The sequence below is a fragment of the Pleurodeles waltl genome, chromosome 5, assembly GCF_031143425.1.
Source record: "Pleurodeles waltl isolate 20211129_DDA chromosome 5, aPleWal1.hap1.20221129, whole genome shotgun sequence".
NCBI lineage: Eukaryota > Metazoa > Chordata > Amphibia > Caudata > Salamandridae > Pleurodeles > Pleurodeles waltl.
The window spans coordinates 572,303,131-572,310,185 of NC_090444.1; positions in this window are offsets into that span (position 1 = coordinate 572,303,131).

The window sequence follows — 7,055 nt, forward strand, 5'->3', positions numbered from 1 at the left end:
TAGGTCTCTCTCCCCTGGACGATTTGGGGGGTGGGTGTCAGGGCCTGAGAGGGGGCCAGGCCGGGAGTAGCTCTCTTAACTGCTCCTGCAGCTGGGCGGCCCAGTAACTGAGGGCCAGAATATTGATAGTGCTCACTGGCTTTCATCTCATGGACAGCTCTGGATTTGCCTCACTGGAGGGGCAGGCCCATGTTGGGGGCCTTCTTGGGGCTGATTAATGGGGCAGCCTTCTGGTGGCTGGAACATTGGTTGGTGCGTTGATCTGCGCCTTGCCTACATTTCTTGAGGGCCTGGGATTTTCATTGGGCCTTTCTCCCACACCATGAGTGCAGTCTTTCAACCACTTTAACTATCTTTGCTGCACTGGCCCACGGACATGGGGAAGAACAGGCCTCAGCGCCATGCACAGGGCAACAGTATTACGTAATACACCACCTCCCGCTGGCTGAAGCATGGGCTCTATTTTTTTCTTTGAGGAGTGACATTAGTTAGTGTCAGTTGGGGACTTGGGTGTAGTAGTATACGTCCTGGCACTTTGTTCTCATTGGACTAGTATGCACATGTTATTTTGCTATAGCTGTCCAGGGTGGGGGTGGGTAGTTCAGAACTATTTTCTAGAGTTAATCAGTGGGTTTATGCCATTAAAGCACAGGTGAGGCCTTCATCATTTCCATTCACCCTTACTTTGCACATAGTTTGTTCAAATGATTACAAAGTGATATCTTAGAATGTGAGGGGTCTGGTATGTACAATAAGAGATATAGGGTAATGTCCTTCCTCTGCCTGAATGTAGTACATATTGCATGCCTACAGTAATCTTATCTATTAGACTCAGAGACCACTAAAATGGACAAGCGATGGAAGGGGCAGCTATATTTCTCTATTCTACATATTCCAAAAGGGTACTCATTTAGATAGCACCCGTGGTTCCTTCAGCACTGACATATATGGAGGCCGCATTGAATGATGCTTTCTGTTGCTACAGGGGAGACTGGATGAAATTGACATATCCTTTATGAACTCCTCCACGCCTAATACTAATGACGTACAATTTTTCCCCAAGAGCCAGGAGGTCCTCGTGCCGACCATGGAGGGATCAGTCTTCTGGGCAGATGGCTTTATGTGTGTCTTGGATGGTAATCTGGATAGACACCGACCTCGACTGACCACAAAACCCAGAATGACACTCCATCTGGGAAGCGGTGGCTAAATTGGGACTTTGCGATATTTGGAGTGCCACTCATACTGATGTAAAGGAATTCACTTTATTCCCCCCCCTCACAATACATATAGTCGTTTGGACCGTATATTGATCTCAGACTCTCCGGAGGAGGAGGTGCTCTCCGAAGCCCACCTGTCTCGATATTTTTCCGATCATGCATCAGTACTCTGTGAGACTGGATGGGGGGGGCATGCCCTGGTTGCTTCTGGGATCAAGGTTGGCCCCTGAGATTCGTATGGATGCAGAGGGGGGCAGAGATCATCATGGAGGCACTCGAACTACTTTGAATTGAATTGGGCCTCCACGCTACATTGAGTGACGTGAGTGGGAGAAGGTGAAGGCGAAGGTGGTGATTTAGGGGCACTGTGTGGGGCTATCTTGCAGGTTGTGGAAGACGGTCCAGTTGGAGCTCCTGCCGGCAGGGGGGGGGTTGAATTGCCACGTCTGCAGCAGGAGGCACAGGCTGATCCCTTGGGTCCCCAAGCGGAGCTTTCTGCCCTGCAACATAATGATGTGGGACACCAGAAAAACACACTCTTAGATTGTACTGCCAGCTCCTTCACCGAGATGGCGACACCTCAGGCTGCCTTCTGGTCTGGCTCCTTAGAAAGGAGACTCCTCGTTTACCAGTGCTCCACCTCTGAGACTTGGCGGACAGGGATGTGCGTACTCAGAGGGGCAATGTTGGGAACTTCAGCATTCACCTGACGGGCATTTACTGCAGCCATCACCCGCCAGCCACAGGTCACGTTTGGGCTTTTCTGAATCTCATGCCCCTGCCCTATCTGATTGGTGAATCGGTCACAGACCTAGATGCTAATCTCACCTTGGAAGAGATTTGTGAAGCGCTCAGGCGGCTCCCTCGTGGCAAGTCACTGGGTGGTGACATCCTTCCAACAGTTTTACCAGGCTTTTTTCTCCTTACCTCATCCAACACCTACTTGAAGTGTACCTGGAGGCTCATAGCGTTGGGGTTCTACCTGAATCTGTGCAAACTTGCTGTTACCGTAGCTATAGCGAGGGTCTTCAACACAGTGAAATGGCCATACCTGATGCAAGTCCTAAGAGCTATGGGGATTGGTCCCTGATTTCGCTTATGGGTGCAGTTGTTTTATACGCAGCCTGTCGCTAGGGTGCACATGGGTAAGTTATGTTCTGAGACCTGGCCCATCAGTAGGGGTACACAACAAGGTTGCCCCCTCTCCCTGCTTCTCTTTGCCCAGGCCATGGAGTCGATGGCCATCTAGATTCAGCAGAAAATAGCTCCTTGAGAGATTCCCATAGGGGCCACTAATCCTCTTGTATTCCTGTATGCGAACAACACTCTTTTTTTGGCTCCACACCGCAATACTCACTCTCCCGATTGCTGGACCTATTAGGTTTGGAGGGATATCAGGTTTTTGAATAAACCATTGGAAGTCCTTGATATTCCCACTGGGAGCTCTGCAATCACCGGAAACCACGACCTTGCAGGTCCCTCCCTTGTACTGGGAGACCAAGAACTTGTGGAACACAACCTTCGGAAACGGTTGAAACACAGCATCTCTGGAGTTCTTGGGGGGCCTTCGGTCCTTGATTTAACTTTGGAATACCCTCCCGCTCTCGGTTTATAGGACGCGTAGCCATTTCTAAAATGGTCCTGCTGCCACGCTGCCTTTACTGTATCCATTATTCATTCGAACAGATCCGCTCAACCATTTTTCGAAAGCTGAACACTTTGATTTCCTCCCTGGTTTTGGGAGGGGGCACTACAGGGTTGCAAAACATCCTGTTCCATCCCCTGGAAGCGGAGGCAGGGGAGGGCGGGGATAGGGGTGCCCAACCTGGAACAATATTATCTGGCTTTGCAGATTCAGCATGCGGTTCACTGGTTTGTGGAGGTGGATAATTGGGAGAAGTGATTGCTCCGGGATAGCTCATATCTTTCTTCACTGCCTCAGCCCCTGATGTTGGTGGTAGATGGGATGGTCCGATACCATTATTGGTGCAACAGACTGCTCAGCTTTGGGAATGCACAGTTAAATTGGTGTTGAGAGGGCTCCCTTTGCCAGGGAATTCAATTTGTGGGATATGCCCTCTTTCTGGGCACTCACTAATTCGGTGAAAATGACCCCATGGCAGGATGGAGGCTGTAATGCTTTAGGAGATCTTTTCCCCAATGAGGTATTCATTTCCTTCGTGGCAGCCCGAGATGCTTTTACACTGGAACCAAGGCACTTCTTCAGAATGTTAGCCTCTCAGCGATCACTAGGGACATCTGGACCCCCTTTCCAGCACCCCACCCTCCAATGATACACACTTTCCAGGCCCTGCTAGAACAGAGAGCTCCTCATCTGGTAACACAGTTTTAAAAGGTCATGTCAGTGGATGGGGGCAGGCTCCTTCCCCCACTAGGGCGGCCCAGAGTGAAGAATCAGAGATGGAAATCAAGGACTTGTAATGGTCACGTATGGGTGGGCTGGTACGCTCTATATCAAGTAATACTAGGTTTAAACTTGCACACTTTCATTATCTGCATAAAACGTATTTGATGTCATGTAGGTTACATAGGATGTGCCCCTCTAGACCACAGCTCTGCCCCAGCGCATTCACCCAAGAGCATCATTCCTACACCTTGCATGGCACTATCCACCGGTGTGTTCCTTCTAGGACTGGGTGTTAGAGAGCGTGACCACAGTGGTGGCCATTGCTTGTCAGGCCGGCCCAGTTACATGTCTTCTAGGGGATATTCGCTGTGGTAAGGGCCCTGGAGTGATGGGAACATGATGTGGCAGAGTAGGCTGCGGTGGAGGAGGTGAGACTAAAAAGATGTAGAACCTTGAGCTACCTTGGTATATGTGGCAGACTACTCCCTGTCTTTTGGACCCCTCTGGCTTGGATTGGGCTTCAGGAGACAAGACTGGTAACTCTTCTTCGATCTCTACCTCTGGTTCAGCTTTCTACTCTCAAATAATTACTGCATTGTCTCTGACTAATCTAGGGCTTGGAGGGACTTGATATTATATGGTGCTTAACACATAGGTACGGATTGTAGTGTGGGTCTGGAGCTGCAACTAGGCTTTAAATGGCATATGTTTCTGATTGTTTTGAACTTTATTTTCTACTTTTTCAATAACCAATACTTAATGTTTAAAAAAAAGTGTGATTTGTGTTGTTATTGATACTGCCGATCCCCTGGAAGGACTGTTGGCACCAGTGTTATGCTCCATAACACGTTGATGCGTTTCACAGGATTTTCTGGAGATGTACAGGCGTCTCTGCTGGAAATGCCGCTTTGCCTTTTGAATGAAAAAGCATATTCTGTCCTGGAGTACTTTAAAGACAGTAGAGGCACAGTACCCTCTCTGGGTCCTTGATCTTTGCCACCGCTAAGAATCGCCCTAACTCTAGAATCTGTGTGTTGCATAGAGCTTAAACTTTATGGGTCTCCTTGCCCCCAATTTGTGAGTGTAAGATCTTGAGGCATCTGTGTCACTGTGCGACTAACAGGGATCTGAAGGAGAATTCCCTGACTATCCCAGCATGTGCTATAGCACAACCTGACAGTTGAGTACGTACTGGCCATACCGGGCATCAAGCATTTTCCCAGGAAGCTGGAGGGGTTGGGGCTAGATTTGTTACTGGTGGACAGTTTTGCTGCAGTGCTGCAATAACAGCCCCCACTAACAAAATTGGCAGACCATGCCATCATGATCACTCATTTCTCACTCTCTATGAAGGGTTCCTTGTATATCCAGCAGTTTCAGGCTACAATAAAAATGTCAAGATTATATCTCTGGTGGTTAACTTCCTGTTGGAGAGAGAGTGGAGTATTGTCAATTGGCACTTTTGACTCATCTAAGGTAGCACAGAGGGTTAATATACCTGCTGCAAAGACCCATGAACCATGAAGATCTGAAAACTGTATTTTATGTGCTCAGTAGGTTACTGCTTTTGTGTCAGAGATCCTTTTGTTACTTGCAGTTCACAAGTTACAATACTAATACAGCACAGTGAGCTATAAACTGCCAGCAAAGAGCTGCATTCAAACTGCATCATACAGGTTCAAGAGTTATGTTTTTTCCTCATAGGAAGCTGGCCTTTTATGTAGTGGGCCAATGTAAGGGCACACCATGCACAATGTCTAGACGACCCCTATTTGGTTTACAGGGCTTACTTTAATGATCCCAAGTGCTCTATTTGTGGTAGTGTGGTCGAAAAGCTTAGACTTCTCAGAGGGGAGTATTAAGCATTTGATGCACACACAGTCAATAAATGGTACACACAGAAAAATAAATCTGAAACCAATTTATAAACATAACACAGATCGCCATCTATTTTTATACACCAAAATCATTGATATCAGGTAAGTACTTTTGGAGTTGTGAATTTTGCAAGTAAACACAAATAACAGTTTTTAAGGGGTAGCCTCGAACGTAATAATGTTATCCTATGGGAGGACAGACATATACTGTTAAAAGACACTTGTAGTCGACATTTGGGGGATGCCCTTTGACACTTAATGTGGTAGGGTGCCAAGGTCCAAGGAACCACCAGCAGTTTCAGTTTTCCTGCTCTGGCATGTCTGCGTACAGATGTGCTGGACCGGTTGGTAGCCTCAAGCGCTAAACAGTTGAAGGCAATGGGTACCTGCAAACAAAGGCTGCAAGGGGGAACCTGGGGACAAGCTAATTAAATGTAGCTATAATTCAGTTGAAACATGGTTGGGGAACTTTAACTGTGGAAAGTGCCACACACTGGACAATCTTGGACAGGTGCAAGAAAATACCAGCATTTCAGAAGGGAGTTAAAAACTTGCCTCTTCAAACATGCATCATTTGTTTGTGGTAAAGTGAAGTTGTAGGAGGCTGGCCTGGCTTGTAGTGGGTACCAAGGGGTACTTACACTCTGTACCAGGTCCAGTTATCCCTTATTAGTGTAGAAGAGGTGTTTCTAGCAGCTTAGGCTGATAGAAGGTAGCTATAGCAGAGAAGCTTAGGCTGAACTAGGAGACATGCAAAGCTCCTACTATACCACTGGTGTCATATGCACAATATCATAAGAAAACACAATACACAGATATACTAAAAATAAAGGTACTTTATTTTTATGACAATATGCCAAAAGTATCTCAGTGAGTACCCTCAGTATGAGGATGCCAAATATACACAAGATATATGTACACAATACCAAAAATATGCAGTAATAGCAAAAGGAAGTAATGCAAGCAATGTAAAGTTACAGTAGATTGCAATAGGAGCACATAGGTACAGAGGCAACACAAACCATATACTCCAAAAGTGGAATGCGAACCACGAATGGACCCCAAACCTATGTGAGCTTGTAGAGGGTCGCTGGGGCTGTAAGAAAACAGTGAGGGTTAGAAAAATAGCCCACCCCAAGACCCTGAAAAGTAGGTGTAAAGTGCACCTATATTCCCCAGAGAGCACAGAAGTCATGATAGGGGAATTCTGCAAGGAAGACCAACACCAGCAATGCAACCAAAGTGGATTTCTGGACGAGAGTACCTGTGGAACAAGGGGACCAAGTCCAAGAGTCACGACAAAGTCGAGAGTGGGCAGATGCCCAGGAAATGCCAGCTGAGGGTGAAAAGCTGCCAACGGATGGTAGAAGCTGTGGATTCTGCAAGAACGAAGAGGGCTAGAAACTTCCCCTTTGGAGGATGGATGTCCCACGTCGTGAAGAAGCTTGCAGAGGTGTTCCCACGCAAAAAGACCGCAAACAAGCCTTGCTAGCTGCAAGGGTCGTGGTTAGGGTTTTTGGATGCTGCTGTGGCCCAGGAGGGACCAGGATGTCGCCACTTGGATGAGGAGACAGAGGGGGCACCCAGCAA